At 39.0% G+C, this 19,706-nt stretch overlaps 1 protein-coding gene across 6 annotated transcripts in view; it reads right to left on the bottom strand.

Moving 5' to 3' along the window:
• The window catches only part of LOC148777016 (uncharacterized), a 35,851-nt gene extending 25,730 nt beyond the window's left edge, over nt 1-10,121 (bottom strand). Inside the window, exons 1-3 of one of the 6 annotated variants that reach the window (XR_016037978.1) lie at nt 9,642-10,121; nt 6,467-7,172; nt 438-653 (exon numbers count right to left, since the gene is read on the bottom strand). The gene's annotated coding sequence lies outside the window, so the exon portion shown is untranslated. Of the gene's footprint in view, nt 1-437; nt 741-6,466; nt 7,173-9,641 lie in introns of all 6 variants that reach the window. The other 5 variants (XR_016037977.1, XM_088838447.1, XM_088838446.1 and 2 more) reach the window with 5 other exon arrangements.
• Between the last annotated feature and the right edge of the window lie 9,585 nt (nt 10,122-19,706).

Raw genomic sequence — 19,706 nt, 5'->3', positions numbered from 1 at the left:
GCTTACACCTTGAAAGAATTGTAACTGAATGGCAACAAGCATCATCTGGGCAGTGCAGTTTTGTGTTCTTATTTTCTTTTGTGAGCTTTTAAAATATTTTTAAAGTTTTCATTATGAATGCATATGACCAGCACAATAAGACAGTAATAACCTCAAGAGAAGTATTACCATCAATGATTGTAAAATAGTTATTAATTATTTAATACATACTAGCCTAATAACTGCCTGTTTCAGCAGAAAAGAAACTTTGTTTTTGCTAAGAAGAGACACAAGTATTAACCAATTATTATTATCTCCTATCTAGCAATAAGATACTATTATATCTTATGATTATGATAACACCTAGAACCATCTTATTCGTTGTATACTCATTCTTTTATTTACCTTCAAGGAAAGAATCCTGTTCATTCTTGCCCCTCTGATTTCTTTTAACTTACCTTTTCTGGTTTTCCCCATAAATGCACGTGAAGTTTGCGGGGGATGTTGGGTGCGCCTCAACAGACTCATGCCATTAGAATCCAGGAGTGTGACATGATGGTGACGAGCAGCAAGGTGGTTCCCTCCGAGATGCCTTTGTTTGAAGGGAGGGGAGGCGCTGAGACTTGGCAGTTCCTCTCCTGGAGCGGCAGAGGGTGAAGAGGACTGAAGAGCCCCTTGATGAAGGTGAAAGAGGAGAGTGAAAAAGCCGGCTTCAGGCTCAACATTCAGAAAACGAAGACCATGGCATCTGGTCCCATTACCTCATGGCAAACAGATGGGGAAACAGTGTCAGACTTTATTTTTTGGGGCTCCAAAATCACTGCAGATAGTGACTGCAGCCATGAAATTAAAAGACGCTTACTCCTTGGAAGGAAAGTTATGACCAACCTAGATAGCATATTAAAAAGCAGAGACATAACTTTGCCAACCAAGGTCCGTCTAGTCAAGGCTATGGTTTTTCCCATGGTCATGTATGGATGTGAGAGTTGGACTGTGAAGAAAGCTGAGCAACGAAGAATTGATGCTTTCTAACTGTGGTGTTGGAGAAGACTCTTGAGAGTCCCTTGGAATCCAACCAGTCCATTCTAAAGGAGATCAGTCCTGGGTGTTCATTGGAGGGACTGATGCTGAAGTTGAAGCTCCAATACTTTGGCCACCTCATGCGAAGAATTGACTCATTGGAAAAGACCCTGATGCTGGGAAAGATTGAAGGCATGAGGAGAAGGGGATGACAGAGGAAGAGATGGTTGGATGGCATCACTGACTCCATGGACATGAGTTTGGATAAGCTCTGGGAGTTGGTGATGGACAGGGAGGCCTGGTGTGCTGCAGTCCATGGGGTCACAAAGAGTCGGACACGACTGAGCAACCGAACTGAACTGGACCTCTGGAGTGGCCAGAACCCAGCGATGGTTACTGTGGGGCTGGGGACGGCTGGCCCCTGTGCCTTGATGCCCGGCTTCTTTCAAGGGCCATCCTCATCTCAGGTCTCCTCTGGGGTCGTCTGAACCTTCTGTTCCAACTGCATCCAATTCCTCCCTTCTCTCCTCCCAACTCTGCCTCATGCATTCCTTCACAGATTCTGTCCTTCAGAACACGGCTTAATACAATGTCTGCATACACGTCTCTGTTTCTGGGTCTGTTCTGCAGAGAGTATATCAAACGGATAATACAGAATTGCTTCCAGGGAATATTGATCGGAAAATGTGAGGCCATATATAAGAAGGGCAACTCACTTTCAGTTCAAATCCCTCATGAGAGAAGTGTCTTTCTTTTGCCCTCACACTTAACATAGCAAATAACCCTGAAGTAGGCAGAGAACTTCGGAACAGACAGAGCTGCAGCCAAAGCTGCCAGACAGACACTGCTCCTGTGGAAAACAAGTCAGACTGTCAGTCAGCATATTGCAGAACATCTCAGAGGGAAGCAAAGTCTCTGTAGAAATCAACTGATGCAGATTCTACTTAAAGTGAACTCTGGTCTTCTATTGTTTCAAAGCCTAAATATTTAGTGATAATGGCTCATAAAATCATTGTCAGAAGGAAAAGGATCAGCAGAGTTGAGATAATTTAATTGGATTCAATTAAAGAAATACTTATCAAATTCTTACTATTCCTACATGTTTTTGGCACTGTTCTGATGCTGGGAACAGAGAAGCTATGCACATAGAGTAAAATTAAAATCTGCTTCATTACTAATGCTAAACATTAAGCGGAAAAACAAAACCAGGAAAATAAATAGGTAGTTCTACGTGGAGTTGGGGATTTAAATGAGATGAAGGAGGAAGGAGTAGGTGATATTTGAGTTAACACCTGAGCGAGTTGACAGAGTGAAGCATCTGGTTATCTGGGGGAAAGAAAATGAAAAAATAATGAACTTTAGAAAAGAATGTAACATTGATTTTATGGGAAGAAGTTGGGAAGATCCTCTGGAGTAGGAAATGGCGACCCGCTCTAGTATTCTTGCCTGGAAAATTCCACGGACAGAGGAGCCTGGCGGGCTACAGTGCATGGAGTCACAAAGAGTCAGACACGACCGTGGGTCAACATCTCTTTACTTCCACAGTGAGACGGAATGCAGAGCTCCCTACCCATCCAGTCCTCACCCGCTGCCCTTCGTTCACGCCCTTCACACGCTTAACCTGCCCAGTATCAAGCACTCATCCAGTCCTGTCTTCAGTTCAGTTCAGTTCAGTTCAGTCGCTCAGTCGTGTCCGACTCTCCGCGACCCCATGAATCACAGCACGCCAGGCCTCCCTGTCCATCACCAACTCCCGGAGTTCACTCAAACTCATGTCCACAGAGTCCGTGATGCCATCCAGCCATCTCATTCTCCGTCGTCCCCTTCTCCTCCCGCCCCCAACCTTTCCCAGCATCAGAGTCTTTTCCAGTGAGTCAACTCGTCGCATGAGGTGGCCAAAGTATTGCAGTTTCAGCTTTAGCATCAGTCCCTCCAATGAACATCCAGGATTGATCTCCTCCAGAATGGACTGGTTGGATCTCCTTGCAGTATAAGGGACTCTCAAGAGTCTTCTCCAACACCACAGTTCAAAAGCATTGATTCTTCGGCGGTCAGCCTTCTTCACAGTCCAACTCTCACATCCATACATGACCACGGGAAAAACCATTGCCTTGACTAGACGGACCTTGGTTGGCAAAGTAATGTCTCTGCTTTTTAATATACTATCAAGGTTGGTCATAACTTTCCTTCCAAGGAGCAAGCGTCTTTTAATTTCATGGCTGCAATCAGCATCTGTAGTGATCTTGGAGCCCAAAAAAATAAAGTCTGACACTGTTTCCACTGTTTTTCCATCTATTTCCCATGAAGTGATGGGACCAGATGCCATGATCTTTGTTTTCTGAATGTTGAGCTTCAAGCCAACCTTTTCACTCTCCTCTTTCACTTTCATCAAGAGGCTTTTGAGTTCCTCTTCACTTTCTGCCATAAGGGTAGTGTCATCTGCATATCTGAGGTTATTGATATTTCTCCCGGCAATCTTGATTCCAGCTTGTGCTTCTTCCAGCCCAGCGTTCCTCATGATGTACTCTGCATATAAGTTAAATAAGCAAGGTGACAATATACAACCTTGACGTACACCTTTTCCTATTTGGAACCAGTCTGTTGTTCCATGTCCAGTTCTAACAGTTGCTTCCTGACCTGCATACAGGTTTCTCAAGAGGCAGGTCAGGTGGTCTGGGATTCCCATCTCTTTCAGAATGTTCCACAGTTTATTGTGATCCACACAGTCAAAGTCTTACACGCCCACAACTCTTGAAGCCTGAGAACTAAATTTAAAAATTGGTGGTGGTGTTTTAGTCACTCAGTCATATCTGACTCTTTTGTGACCCCATGCGCTGTAGCCCATCAGACTCCTTTCTCCAGGGGATTCTCCAGGCAAGAACCCTGGAGTGGGTTGCCATTTCCTTTTTCAGGGGATCTTCTGGACCAAGGAATTAAACCCAAGTCTTCTGCATTGCTGGCAGATTCTTTACCACTGAGCCACGGGAGGAGTCCATATTTAAGTATTATTCACCCTTAAAAAAGAAGAAAATCCTGCCAGTTCTGACAACATGGATGGACTTGGGAGACACGATGCTAAGTGAAATAAACCAGACTCACAAATATTACATGATGCTACTTATATGCGGAATCTGAGAAAGCTGAACTTAGAGAAGAGAGAGAATGTTGGTTTCCAAGGGCTGGAGGAGAGGGGTGGGTGGAAATAGGGAGATGTTGGTCATAACAAACAAATTTTTACTTTTAAGAGGAGTAGGTTCTAGAAATCTAATGTGAAGTATGGGAATTACAGCTAGCAATCTACCATTTACCTGAAATTTGCAGAGAGTAGATCTTATGTGTTCTCACCACATACACACACTCACAAATGGTAATTCTGAGGGTGCTATTATTGCCAGGTCTGAAGTTTATTTTTTCTTTTAATGGTGTGAAATGCGCTGATCTTCAGGTCCCAGCATTCATGTCAGTTGCCTTGAGAGACATTTCCTCGACCTAAGACTATGGTAGTCCTCATGGATAAATTTGTCCTCAGCAGCCTAGGTCTTCTGTGATCTTATTTAATTATTCTATTAGGCAGTGGATTAGTTAGGGTTAAGTCAGGAAAACAGTCGGCATGACATAATTTATAGACATTTGGAGAGAGCTAAGAAGACAAATAGAGCTAACCCAGATACTAGCACCAACTGGAATGTTGATGAACAAAAGGAAAACGCGGTGCTCTGAGAGCCCAGAATCCTGGATGACCAGATGAGACCTGAACACATGCAAAGGAGCGCTCGTGAATCATGGTCTCCTATGGGACCCTGTTGAGAGTGGCCACTTGGAAGAAGCGGGAGCCAGTGAAGAGGTGTAACAGAAAGACAAAGAGTCTGTCCTCGCTTCTCTGTCCCTCCGACCTCCCACCAGTACCGCTCTGTGGTCGGACCAGGCCTGGAGCCCGGTGACGGGAGAGCCGGGGAGATGCTGTCTGCGAGCATCAGCCCCACTGAGGCGCACAGAGCAGGCGGGAAGCAAGGGGATCCACAGGATTGGCAGTAACTGTATATCTCGAGAGGAGAAAGACCGTGTTTTCCTTGTTTACTCATTTATTTCAGAATACAGCCTTGTGCCTAGTTCACAGCAGGTGTTCGTAAATATTTATCTGAAGGATTAATGATCCCAGTGTCCCCAGATACGTGTATGTATTTTATCCTACACATAATTTATTTCTAGGATTTCAGATATTCTCAATAAACCTTCTTTCTTTGTAGTACTCGGGTAAGAAATTCCTCTAGAGACCAGTTTGATAGTTTCCTGCTCTGTATCCGAAACCTACTTGTCAATGAACATTCAAATTCAGGAATCTGAAACGGATAAAACCAGATAAGCACTGCTCCTCTATTACACATACACCGTCTTAATTCAGGTTGTTTCTGCCTGAGCTTCTCCACCGTTTACTTCCCTTCCTAATACATCCTTCATTATCTTATTCCCTCTTTCATCTGTTTCTTCGGGTGAGTTTTGCATTCTTCGCGAATGCCATCCTTGATACTTTCCTTCATAAGACTCGTGTCGGCTTGTGGCCCAGGAGACAGCAAGTCATACTGGGTTTTCTAGTGTATTTCAAAAGCTCCGAATTGCATTCTGACATCAAAGAACCATAGAATGATAGAATGACAGTCCTAGATTGTACTTTGAAAAATCACCCGGTTTAATCCCTCTTCCTCTAAAAGGTTAATAACTGAAGTCTAGGTAGGTCTATCCTATACATTTTGTTTTTCTTTTCCCTTTACTCAAGCTGACATGGATGCCATTCCCAGCATCTCTTAAGTTACCGTATCCCAATATTTAAATACGAAGAACTACTTCCAGTTTTGTCTCCTTCTCCTTCTTTTAGGCATACTTGCTGAGTAGTTTATTTTGTCCAAACATTAAAACATGAGGAACAACTTTTTACTACTACTGTCATATAATGCTGCTGCTGCTGCTGAGTCGCTTCAGTCGTGTCCGACTCTGTACGACCCCATAGACGGCAGCCCACCAAGCTCCCCCATCCCTGGGATTCTCCAGGCAAGAACACTGGAGTGGGTTGCCATTTCCTTCTCCAATGCATGCAAGAAGTTTCATTATATAAGATGTGCAATAATGTACCATTATTGGATTGAGGTGTTTTCACTGGCAGAACAGGTCCAAAGTTTACAGTCTGCAAACATGAACTGCCAAAGTAAGGACTTGTTTCTCTTAAATGCCCTTAGGTACTGCACCCTCATTTCTACTCTCATTGAAACACACTGGTGCCCACTTAAGGTGAAAGCAGGTTCTCTCTGTCCGTCCCCGCCTTCCTCTCCCTGCTTCCCCGTCTAGTCTAGTGGTTAGACAGCCAGTCAGTTCAGTATTTTCCACTCTCCTTCACTTTTGCTCCTCTCGTCCTGGCTTGGAGGGTGATGAGGGGGGCAGGGAACGTGCATACCAGCAGTTAAACTGTCCTCACCTTTGTTCTCCAGTCGCCATGTCAGTGTGACTGCGGCTACATTTACCCAACAGACAGGCATCTCCATGCCTACTCTTCTGCTCCCAGCCCGGTCCAGTGGATGCAAACTACTCGGAAATATTCTCCCACGTTATTTCAGGTTGAAAAGGAAAAGGTGGTGGTGACGCGCAGAGAGTGAATTTTTAAAATGTATTTGTTTTGCTTTATTTGCTTTTTATACTTTTATCTCCTCGAGTTTTACATGGTATGCAGACAGCCCTTTCCTTCATCCCAGAATCCTTAAAAATTACATGTGTTTATCTCCTGACACCAGCTTTCCTAAAAACCCCAAAGGACAAAGGGAGATGCAAGTTTGCTTTCTGTATGAACATCCACTTTGAGACTCAGTCTTCTGCCTCCCATCAGCATATCAAGCTCTTTTCCCTTTGGGGCTTGGATAAATGACCTCACAGTGCCATAAATTCGCCTTCAGGCTCTGATCTTTAGCAGAAAATAATTTGGGGCTGAGTCATCCAGATCTGAGAGTGCTGTGAGTATCGGCTAAGGTTCTGCTCCTGTGGACTCCATGTGGGGTCACAGTTTCTGGTTCTGAGGCGCCAAGTCAGCCTGATTGTCAGGGTATGGCCACGGGGTTTTCTCCCTCAGTCTTGCTGTTTCCTCGAAGTGCTGTCTCTTCAAATTTGCCCCAAATCACCAAATTTGCAACCTGAAATTTTTTTTTTATTAGAATTAGTATTTCTTCTTTACTCGGACATTGTTTTATTATCTGTTGAGACTTTCAGATAGAGACACACATCACCAAGACTCATCTCTATGCGTATATATTTTTTTGTTTTGTTTCACTTTGTTGTGTTCTGTGAAGTTATGCTTTGCATAATAATTCATTTGAAACCTACTGAGTTCCCTTTAAATGCCACAGTCTATATCTCATAATGAATTACAGTGGTGCTAACTCAGGGGGGACAAATATGCTATCGTCTTCAATTCTATGCAATGGAAATAATGGTTGTATTGCTACTAAGGCTTTATTTTCCCTACAAAGAAGGAACTTGATCTATTAATTTTCAAATAAACACTGGGTACATTGAAAGAGACAGTAGTTGGAGGAAATGAGAAGAGATGTGAAAACTGTTGCTATTGTTGTTTTTTTAACATTTTCTCTATTATAAAAAATGCTTTTTGTTAGGCTCCTTTATTTTCTAGCTTTGAATGCATTTAATAGGAATGAAATGGACTCAGTATATATAGTATTATATATATGTTCTGTAATGTACACTATATTTATCTTATCCCTGTCTCTCTTGGTATCTATGCCCTGAATGTGTCTAACTCAGATGGAAAAACTGCAATTACTTTGGTTCAGTCTCAAGAGAGGTGTTGGTGTCAACAGAATACACCTTTTAGTCCAAAGTCATCTTAAAAAAAAGAAAACTTACATTCTTAATAAAAAAATTTTTTTTCAAACATGCTAGAGGAGAAACATTGTTCTTATTATTTATCTTCCTTGGTTCTTAGTACAAAGTTGTTTTCCTTTAACTCTTTTTATTTTTTACTTTATTCTCCTCCACCAAAGAAAGAAACTCTTGCGCCCATAACACCAGCCTTCAGGGCTCAACCTGAGGCAGCTGGGTTCTGTCGTCTGAGTTCTTAGTACATTATTCTAATTTTATCTGTGCTTCTACTTACATTTTGGGGTTTCCCTGGTGGCTCCTGCCAATGCAGGATATATGGGATAGATGCTAGGATTGGGAAGACCCCCTGAAGAAGGAAATGGTAAAGCACTCCAGTATTTTTGCCTGGAAAATTCCACACACAGAGGAGCCTGGCAGGCTGCAGTCCATGGGGTAACAAGAGTCAGACATGACCTAGTCACTAAACAACTTACATTTATAGTTTTATGAAGAAAGTCTAATAAATGACATGCATCATCTCTTCTGTCAAAGTGAGAATAGGACTGCAGGATCAATTTTCAAAGTAAAACTTTAAATTTGATATAAAATGGCATATTTTTTTGTAAATAGATCACTGAGTAATGACCATGGCTGATCATCTGACTCAGATTTTTTAAAATTCCAAAACAATCCTTAATTTAAAGAAAAATTATCTTCCTATATGTGAGCTGTAAACATGATTTACAGTGACAAATTATTTCACCAATACTTCTACAAAAAGCTTCCAAAAAAGTTTTGAATTTTAGTATGAAAAGCTTGCATACTGCTTTCTCCCACACTGATAAATAACTGAAAGAGAAACGTGTTATAGAAATGTTGGCCAAGAAAATGAAAGATAATTTATCTTAGCTTGTTTTAATCATTCTCTTTAGTTAGACTGATGCCAGTAAATTGTCTGTGATGCAGAAAAACCCTATAAAATTTTACTCTGATTGTTACCAATGGATTTTCCTGTGAATATTGCCAAAAAAAGTTTTTTTTGTGTGTGTGTTTTGCTCTCCATTGGTAGTGGTGTTTTCCTTATTCACCAGCATATCATTTATAGAACTATTCTTAATCCCTCAGTGTTGCTTCAAATATATTTGCTAGACTGGGCAATTTGCCTATTCATTTTCATTTTTATTACCTGTACAGCATCCCAGGATGTATTGAGAAATATCTGGATATTATTAATTATCTCTATAATTTAGTTTAATATTCATGTTTATTCAAAAATATTACAGGCTACATCTTGATGCTCCAGCTCTTCCCTGAAAATAGTTTTAGTTATCTTTTAAGTTTTCACTTTTTTAAAAAAAAGTGTCCCTATCTAAGAACAGCTTTTGCAGCAGCCTGCACAATTTGACTCCTCTCATTCTCATCTAAGGCTTCCCTTGTAGCTGTCGGGAAAGAATCTGCCTGCAGTGCAGGAGACCCGGGTTTGATTCCTGGGTCAGAAAGACCCCCTGGAGAAGGAAATGGAAACCCACTCCAGTATTCTTGCCTGGAGAACCCCATGGACAGAAGAGCCTGGCAGGCTGCAGTCCACGGGGTCATAAAAGTCGGACACGACTTAGCGACTAAACCATCATTGTCATCTAGCAACTCAGCTAGATCTGCCTGATCAGGCCCTCAGCCCTCACATGCCTGAGGCAATGACATTTTCCTACTAAACCTGCTGTACTTATCCATTTACAGTCAAAACCCTGCAAGAAGGCAGAAGAATGTCCTGTGAAAGCACTCACTGTGAGACAGCAGCCAACCTCCTCTCAGGGAGCCAACAGGGTGGCTCCCTGTCCCGCCCACCTGTTTCTTCGCAGTAACCAAGCAGTAACTGTGGCTCACATCTTTACGAGGGTCTTGTAAACTGTTGAAAACATCCTCCCTCTGGAAAAAAAACATCTCTAATCTACAAAGGCCAAAGGTTCCGGGACAGGAAGCACAAAACCACTGGGAATGGTGGTAAGCAGGGTGTGGAGGAAAGGATGCAGCTCACATGATCTTCACCCCCAGCATGACACCAGTGACAAAGCAAAGTCAGATGGAATTAAGATTGTTAATCTGTTGTCTTTGAAGCAGATTTATCCTGTATAATTGTGGTTCTTAAAAGCAAAAGAGATGAACATGTGGAGCGGGGAGGAGAGGGTGAGATGTATGGAAAGAGTAACCTGGAAACTTACATTACCGTATGTAAAATAGACAGCAAGGGGAATTTGCTGTGTGGCTCAGGAAACTTACACAGGGGCTCTGTATCAACCTAGAGGGGTGGGATGGGGAGGGAGATGGGAGGGAGGTTCAAAAGGAAGGGGACATATGTATACCTATGGCTGATTCATGTTGAGGTTTGACAGAAAACAGCAAAATTCTACAAAGCAATTATCCTTCAATAAAAATCAAATAAAAAAAGAAGCAAAAGAGGAAACTAGAATAGTCATTCAAAGAGATGTGATGGCATTAATAGAAGAGGCAAGAGAGATCTGAAGCATAAGAGACTCAACCCACTGCGACTGGTTTTGAAGGTGGAAGAGCAGGACCATGAGCTGAGGAATGTTGGTGGCGTCTAAAACCTGGGAATGACTCTCACAGTCTACAAGGAAGCAAGGACTTCAGTCCTACAGTAGCACTGAACTGAATTCAGCCAACAACCTAAATGAATAATGAAATACATTACCCCATACAGCTTCCAGACGGGAAAACAGCCCTGTTGACACTTTGCTGTTAGCTTGGTGAGAATTTTACCAGACTTCTCACCTACAAAACTCTAAAATGAAAAACTTGTATGTGTGTTTTATGTATCTGTTTATTTCCCTTGACATATTTAAAAAATATTATCACTATTTCATTTTTCTTTTTTCAAACAAGGCATAGAAACAAATCTATAAAGACAAAAGCTAAGTAAAAAGCATGGAGTTTTCCTTCAATGAGTATGTAAACATGCATAATTGCAAACTAAATACAAAGTTTTTTATAATTATAATCCTGACATAATCTACAAAGAAAAACTTCCAAATTGGGAAAACAAAAATAAAAATTTCATATTCATTTATTATTTTTATGTTAGTAATATTGTTTATACAAGGAAATGTTATGCAGCTGTTAAAAATGCCATGCACATTTATATTTATGTTGCTTTAGGAGGAACAGACAGCTAATAGGTATGACAAATACCTAGAGTATACACATTTTTTAGTATGAGTTCATATGCATGTGAAGGTTTATGTAGTTAGAAATTAACGGTACTATGTTTTGATGGTACTTCAGTTCAGTTCAGTTGCTCAGTCGTGTCCGACTCTTTGCGACCCCATGAACCGCAGCGTGCCAGGCCTCCCTATCCATCACCAACTCTCGGAGTTCACCCAAACTCATATGCATTGAGTTGGTGATGCTATCCAGCCATCTCATCCTCTGTCGTCCCCTTCTCCTCCCTCCCCCAATCCCTCCCAGCATCAGTCAGCTCCCTTGCATCAGGTGGCCAAAGTACTGGAGTTTCAGCTTTAGCATCAGTCCTTCCAATGAACACCCAGGACTGATCTCCTTTAGAATGGACTGGTTGGATCTCCTTGCAGTCCAAGGGACTCTCAAGAGTCTTTTCCAACACCACAGTTCAAAAGCATCAATTCTTCAGCACTCAGCTTTCTTCACAGTCCAACTCTCACAGCCATACATTCAGTTCAGTTCAGTTCAGTTCAGTTGCTTAGTCCTGTCCGACTCTTTGTGACCCCTTGTATCACAGCACGCCAGGCCTCCCTGTCAGTTTTTTAATTTACTTCTGTATTATTTGAACATTTTGCAATCAGTATTAAAACAGAACAAAAAGTCAGGGTTCTGTATATTTATACACAAAAAGTGATAGTGTCTCGCACACTACAAGACACTATCACTTTTTGTGTATAAATATACAGAACCCTGACTTTTTGTTCTGTTTTAATACTGATTGCAAAATGTTCAAATAATACAGAAGTAAATTAAAAATTAAAAAACTGACAGGGAGGCCTGGCGTGCTGTGATACATGGGGTCACAAAGAGTCGGACAGGACTAAGCAACTGAACTGAACTGAACTGAACTGAATGTATGGCTGTGAGAGTTGGACTGTGAAGTAGCACAGGGCTTCCCTGGTGGCTCAGAGGTTAAAGCTTCTGCCTCCAATGCAGGAGACCTGGGTTTGATCCCTGGGTCAGGAAGATCCCCTGGAGAAGGAAATGGTAACCCACTCCAGTATTCTTGCCTGGAGAATCCCATGGATGGAGAAGCCTGGTAGGCTACAGTCCACGGGGTCGCATAGAGTCGGACACGACTGAGCGACGGAACAGAAAGGATTGTATTACTAGCACAAAATGGGTATCTATCATATATATCTTATGAGTTTTAGAGGTACAAAATCCTAACGAAACTCATAAGAGACAGATAACATAAAGAGCTAGTTGGTAAAGCTACGTGGGACATTTTATCACAGGGTGAGTGTGGAAATAGAGCAAGTAAATATGATGGTATGATAGTGATGATCTGATGGTCCCATCGTCACTGAAGGGACAGACCTACTTCTGACAGAGACATTGCTCAAAGTATCAGTTCTACCAGGTGACCATAGAGACAGACTGTCACACGCTGCTCTTAGATTCCAAAACCACATTACCCTTTTTTCATACAGACTATAATGAAATTATTAAATTTTGGTAATTGTTTTATTTAATCCAAGTGTTACACTGTAGCCAATTATTACCAAAAACTTTTTACTTTCAGCTTACAAATTGTTTCTTAGAGTGGGTGAGACCTATGAATAGATAATTTTTTAAAAAGTAAGTTTAACCTTATTAGTTTATCTTAATGGGTACCCCGTGTTGGAATGTCAGGCAAGGATACTCGTCATTTGATCATGTCTTTATATACTTTTTTATTGGGTTGGCCAAAAAGGTCGTTTGGGTTTTTCCATAAGAATGTTCATGGCAAAACTTGAACGTATTTTTTTGGCCAACTCAGTAACTTGACTTATGCTGCCCTAGCTGATGAGAAACACTTAATTTTTTATATAAATAATTTTCTTTACTTTTATAGCTAGTGCTTTTGGGGAATTTGTAGGAACTGATAAATATGAAGAAAAGCCATGTTTTGAGCAATAGTATAGTACGTATTTAGTCCATCATTTGACCTGAATCCTACTATCAACACACTCCTACAATATGATAATTTTGAGCAGTCACCTACTTGGATGTGTGCTATCCATGTGGTTTGTTTAAATATAGGTCTATATGACTTCTCTACAAACATTTCAGAAAATATCAATGGAAATACAAATATTTGCAAATGCTATCTTGTCTTTTGGGTAGATGTTTAAATCATTCTGCATTTGTCTAGGACAAGAGTTGGTGAACATGGTGGGATTCTGGAATAACAGGTGACTACCAGTAAACCAGAACATACAGTCATGGCGCCTTGAGTATCATTAAAATGATTTCCGAGTGCATATTTGATTGCTTTTCTGTGCCGTGTGTCTGTTTTCAGCTCAGTCTATGAAATGTGGAAAATCAGTGGAAGAAATTAGCTAAAGGCGCTCCAATTAGATCCTGTCTGCCTGGGAGCTGGTGTGCGCTGGGCTCAACAGTGACTGTGGCAGTATTGCTTGATAAGCATGCCGTGACTCAGAAGGATGTGAGCTTACAGATTATTCATTACTGAGAGGAGATATCCAGGCTTCTCTTACCTATCGGAGCTTTTTGTGGTGTAATTTCTCAGTTTATTACGAGTACAGATGATATAAATCAGGAGATAATTCTCCTTGGCCTTTCCTAACCAACACAGCAGTTTTTGAATTTCAGCGACAGAGATAAATAAGGAGGTGCAGTGGTAGTCTTCAGAGCTGTTGTGAACTGTGACTGCAGCTCCTTTGCCCTGCCCTGCCTGGATTTGCTATTTTGTGCAATTTAGTGCAAAATTCTTGCTGTGAGCATCAAAGAGACTGAGAAATTCATAACAGAAAGTTAGTTCAGAGATTCTCAGTGTATAGAGGCAACTGGCTGAGCAGAAAGAGTACCTCTCCTTGGGAAAACACACACAAATAAATCCTAATTAATTGTTCGAGAGCAGTGTTTTTCAATTTCTGTTGTTTGGCGATTTGATATAACTTGTAAAACATCTATATCAACTATAGGCAACCATTTTTGTTTTTTTAACTTTTTGTTTTTGCCTAAAAAGTAAACACACAAATATGTGTGTATTTACTTGCAGAGTTATTGACTTAAAATTCAGCAGGCTCTTTTAAGTCACTGAATTACTTGGAGTAAATAGCACCATTATGTGACTAAATGGTCACCAGGGATCTGCAAGACTCAATATAAATTCTCTAAAGAATAGTTCACATTAATTTCACTGTTAAATCAATTTTTTTTTTTTCTGGCTGAGTAGAGGGAAAAATCACATAAAAGAACAACCACCACAGAAATGCTACGTTAGAAGAATCATTACTTCAAAATCACTGTTAAAGTTTTAATAAAAGTAAATAGTATCCTCAAATAAAAACATATGGTTTCAGATTCTGTTAATAGTTTAGTACAGCTCAGCCTTGAAGAAAAAATTCTACAACTTCACAGTGAGGTCAGAAGTGATAAAGATAAGATTAAATGATAAAGATAAGATTAAAATGTATTTAAGTGTTTTCTGCTCAATTTTTAATTCTTCATCTTTATATATAATTAATAAGTCATTTAAAAACTTTTAATATAAAGGTAGTATAGATAAATGCATAAGTAGAAAGATAAATAATTTATACAAAATTGCAGTGAATTTTATCATCCTGTTTATACTTAAAAGATCTTTAATTCTTCAAGTTTCTAACTAAAGTGACCTAACTTGACAATTAAGTTTGGTTAGTCTAAACTGTCAACCAACTAAAACTTTAAAATGCTATTGTAAATCATCAGGATAATTAGTCAAGTTAATTCCATAACTCTGTAAATCTTCAGTTCTTACCATACTAAACAGAAATAACTTTAATGATACATACATGGTGTATACTAGTACACAATGTTAAATGGAAGTCATATTCAAAGTTCTATTCTCACTGAACTAATATTTAATATAATTTTAAATTTAGACACAATTATTATAAGACAAATTTTAATGATGGTTGTATAATTTTATATAACTTTTGTTATTATGTTAATTCAAAATTTATTATGAACATTAATATATTTCTTTTTATTATTCAAATTTATTATTAAAGTTCTTATAAAATTATCCGTTCCGTTCCGTCGCTCAGTCGTGTCCGACTCTTTGCGACCCTGTGGACTGTAGCCTACCAGGGTTCTCCATCCATGGGATTCTCCAGGCAAGAATACTGGAGTGGGTTACGGTTTCCTTTATACTTCTACTCAAAATTTTATTTCATAAGATTAATTTCTCCTTAAATTTTCATCTTATACTTTAAGAGGAAAATATTTTGCATTGCTTTACTTTTCTACAATACCCATTTCAAAGAAAACAGATGAGTATTACTTTTTTTAATTTACAAGTTTCATGCACTCTACTCCCAAATACCACCCCAAGAGCGTTCTGCCAAGAAACCACAGTAAGAGAGAGATTTTAAAATTCTTCTGAGATCTGCAGCTGATCTGTCTGAGATATAAAAGTAAAAAAGAACTGTACTAATTCCCTGAATGTGGCATGTACCATCCAGTGTAGTCCTTTAATAGACCAAGGAAGATACTGAAGAATATAAAACAGTTGTATAATGAACCCACAAATAATTAGTATTCAAACCAAGCGTCCAAGAACAGTTGTCAATATTTTTCACATGGGTATATTTTTGGTAAAATGGGAGATAATATTTTAAAGAATACTGTGGGCTTACCCAAAATGATTTTTAAATCAAGCATCGCATTCAAATATATTGACTTATTCAGTGTGGGATTTGCTCCAGAGACTATTGGGCCCAGAGTTGACTGTGATTCCTCTTGCTCTTTTGTGATTATTATCTATTTTATTGAACTTGTTCCTTACCTGTCTACAGTGAAAAAATAAATATTAGACTGCAGAAAATTAAAATTTTAAAACCTAAGCATGAGCGTTCCATCATTGGTTGCTGCTGCTGCTGCTAAGTCACTTCAGTCGTGTCCGACTCTGTTGACCCCATAGACGGAAGCCCAACAGGCTCCCCCATCCCTGGGATTCTCCAAGCAAGAACACTGGAGTGGATTGCCATTTCCTTCTCCAATGCATGAAAGTGAAAAGTGAAAGTGAAGTTGCTCAGTCGTGTCCAGCTCTTAGCGACCCCATGGACTGCAGCCCACTGGGAAGTAAACACTAAATTGCTAAAATGCACATGCCACAAATAAAAATCTTTGATATGAAAATAATCACTTTCAGATCTTACAGGCTTTAAACCATTGACACTGCTCACCTTTGCTCACATATGGGACAACATAGCACATATACACTGTTGTTCACTACAAAGTCATGTCAAAGTATTTTTTTATTTAGGTAGGAACTCACTCCACTAAATTTGCATAGAAAATATTGGTCTTTTGAATATAAAAAATTTTCCAAGGGATTTAAAAAATTTTTAAATGCATATAGTAACTAGTATAGCTATAGAAGGCAAACATAAGACTATCCATTTTATGTCTAAGGAGACAGAATTTTCATTGAATGAAAGGTAAAATTTTGAATTTATAGTAAGAATATTAGTCTATCCCATATCTGAACATAGAATTATTTGGGCTGAACAGATGCAAACTAAAAGAGGCCATTTAATGACTAAGCATAAATATAAATGTGATTCACAATAGCAAGGGCTGGCTGACATTTGTGGACACATTAAAAATCATAAGTTCCAAAGACACAGGTCAGATTCTGAAAGAGTCAAGTCATTGTCATTCTCTTAACCCTCCAAAGTTCAGTGTTCAGCAAAAGAAGGAAATGAAAAAATATACAATCAAACTTGGGTATTTTATAGGATATCTACTTCCGTATATATATTTAAATGCTATACAAATATATTGCTTTTCAGATATCATTTTTTATTTTTGAGAGATAGGGATAGATGTATTCCTTTATAATTAAAGGGCTTTATTGAAATTGTAACCAAGATTTTTAAAATGAGCTCTGAGTTTTAAGTAAAAATAATTGATATTAAAGTAAACCATTCATATTTTAAGTTATTCTCTTTTATTCTGTACTTAAAATGAATATCTATAAAAAATTATACTGTTAAAGAAAAAGTGATGACAAAATATTTTGGTGTTTGATAGTATCTTTACTCTCTAAATAGTTCTCTGAATGCATTCTCTTTTTCTCTAGAGGTATTTCACATCATGTTTAAATATTACAAACTTATGATGTGAAAGTGAAAGTTTCTCAGTCATATCCAACTCTTTGTGACCCCATGGACTATACAGTCCATGGAATTCTCCAGGCCAGAATACTGGAGTAGGTAGCCGTGCCCTTCTCCAGGGGCTCTTCCCAACCCAGGGTTCGAACCCAGGTCTCCCACATTGCAGGTATTCTTTACCAGCTGAGCCACCAGGGAAGCCCACAAACTTACGATGAGCAACACTAACAGGAACTGCTGCAACCCCTGCCTGCTTTAAACCCAAGTCCAAAATTTGATGTGGACAGTACGACCTCCAGAACAGACAGATTACCCAGTGTTTTACAAAGGACCAAAGCGGGGGAATGGGCAGGTACAATGACAAGATACTCTCCTTTTAACTTTTCACTTTGAAACAACTACAGCCACACAAGGAGTTGCAACCGTATCACAGAGACGTTTCACATGCTCTTCACCCAGCTTTCCCCAATGTAGCTTCTATTAAGCAATCAACCGAAGTACGTTAAAATTTTCTAGAGTTTCCTTGAGCACCCACTTATTTTGAATCGGGCCATGCCAGACTGAAAGGGGTTAGGTTGAGAGGAGCTGGAGAAAGGTTTTTATACAGCAGACAGGGAAACAAAGTAAGGAAATATTTTGATTGGCCTTAGTTTTTTAAAGTTACCTTATTTGGGAAAGGCTAGTTGGCTGTTGTGACTGGTTGCTCTTAAATTTGGTTTTCTTGGGAATGAGTGCACTGACTCTGGCTTCTGTCTTCTTACATAGACAATGAAGGTATCAGAACTATTTCAGTCTAATGGCCTCTGTCTTTAATGACTTTAATGCAGTCTACATAATAATTGAACACTATCAACAATAAGAAGTGAACACTGTTGTACTATTAATAACTAGACAGCAAATCTTACTAAAATACGAGTTTCTACAACAATACCACCATTTCTACCACAAATGGTATTTGCACTTGTTTGTGTGTCTATGAAATATTTCTACTTTAGATTTACACACATTATTCACTACAAACTTTTAGGCATCTTTAAGACATGTAAATCTTTATAGATTATTTCTGTGCATCTGTTAAGTTATAGTTGATGAAAATCTAAAATTATTTATTATTTTATGCTATTTATATAGCTAATTGCATTAATTTATTTTCAAATGTCATATCATCCTTGAATTTCTAGGATGTCAGTTGGTTCTAATTTGCTATATTGATTATACTTTGCTAGACTCAGCTGGACAAAATTTTAATGATTTCTGCATCTGTGTTCATGAAGCATATTGGCATATAATTATCTTTCCTTGTAATATATTCATATAGTTATGATATCAGGGTGATGCTGGCCGCATAATATGAGTTAGCAAGTTGTATGCAAACACAGTTGATCTCAGTTTGCCTGCTGCAAACTTGTGTTTATCTCCTGGGCAACCTGAAGTGATAGTGCTAACTCTTGATTAAACTTCAAATAAATGTACTGTTAAGTGATTAATATAATGCTGTGTTAGGGTATGAAGTAAGTAGATCGGGGACAATTTATGCCTTTTTAACAGCATTTAACTGATTGCTATTTTGTACTGTTTGTTTTATGTATTCTTGCTTCCTGATATTGAGCCTTATCATGAAGCATGGTTTTGTTATATAAAAAAGTTCTCGTCGATTGAGATTGTGCATCCCCTTAAGCTGTTTCACGTATACATGATGGTTCAAAATAGGAAGGTGATTTTGTCTTGTGTAACTGAGAAGGACCAAGGTTAGCTGTGCCGGATGTGATGTTCGTCTGTTATTTATTTCATGTTTACCAAGTCTATTGCCTTTATTAAAACACTGCATGAGTGCACCCTGTCAAGCCGCAGTCGCCTCTTATTCAAAGATGGATAATTACTGAGGGAGTGTTCCTTCCGGTTCTATCATCTGAAATAATTTGTGTAGGATTAATATTATTTCCTATAATTTACTAGTGAATTCATCTGTGATGGAAGTTTTTTTTTTTGTAGGTTTATACTATAAGAATTCATCTTTTTAAATAGATACGGCACTATTCATGTTTTCTATTTCTTCTTGGGTCTGTTTTGGTAATTGTGTTTTTCACAATTCAATTTCAATATATTCTTGAATTTTGTCAAATTTGTTTGAGTAAAACTGTTTATAATATGTCCTTAAAATGTTAACCTTGTGGAATCTATCCTGCTGTCTGCTCAGTTCCTCATTATATTGTTGATTTATAATCTTTTTTCCTTGATCAATTTAGTGATACATTTATCAACTTTATAGATACTGTAAAAAATCAATAATGTTCTCTTTGAATTTTCCCTTCTTTCTTCCGTATACTCTTTCATTTTTTTTCCGGCTCAATTCTTTGTTATATCCTCTCTGCTCTTCTTTCCTTGACTTCCTGAAGTGGATAACTAGACTTCTTACTTATATCCATAAGGGACTTCCCTGGAGGCACAGATGGTAAAGAATCTGCCTGCAATTCAGGAGACCTGGGT

Source organism: Moschus berezovskii, chromosome 8 (genome assembly GCF_049115385.1).
Source record: "Moschus berezovskii isolate FMDL1 chromosome 8, NW_MosBer_1.0, whole genome shotgun sequence".
NCBI classification, from domain to species: Eukaryota; Metazoa; Chordata; class Mammalia; order Artiodactyla; family Moschidae; genus Moschus; species Moschus berezovskii.
The sequence above is the reverse complement of the archived record's forward strand: the minus strand, read 5'-3'. Positions and strand labels throughout refer to the sequence as shown.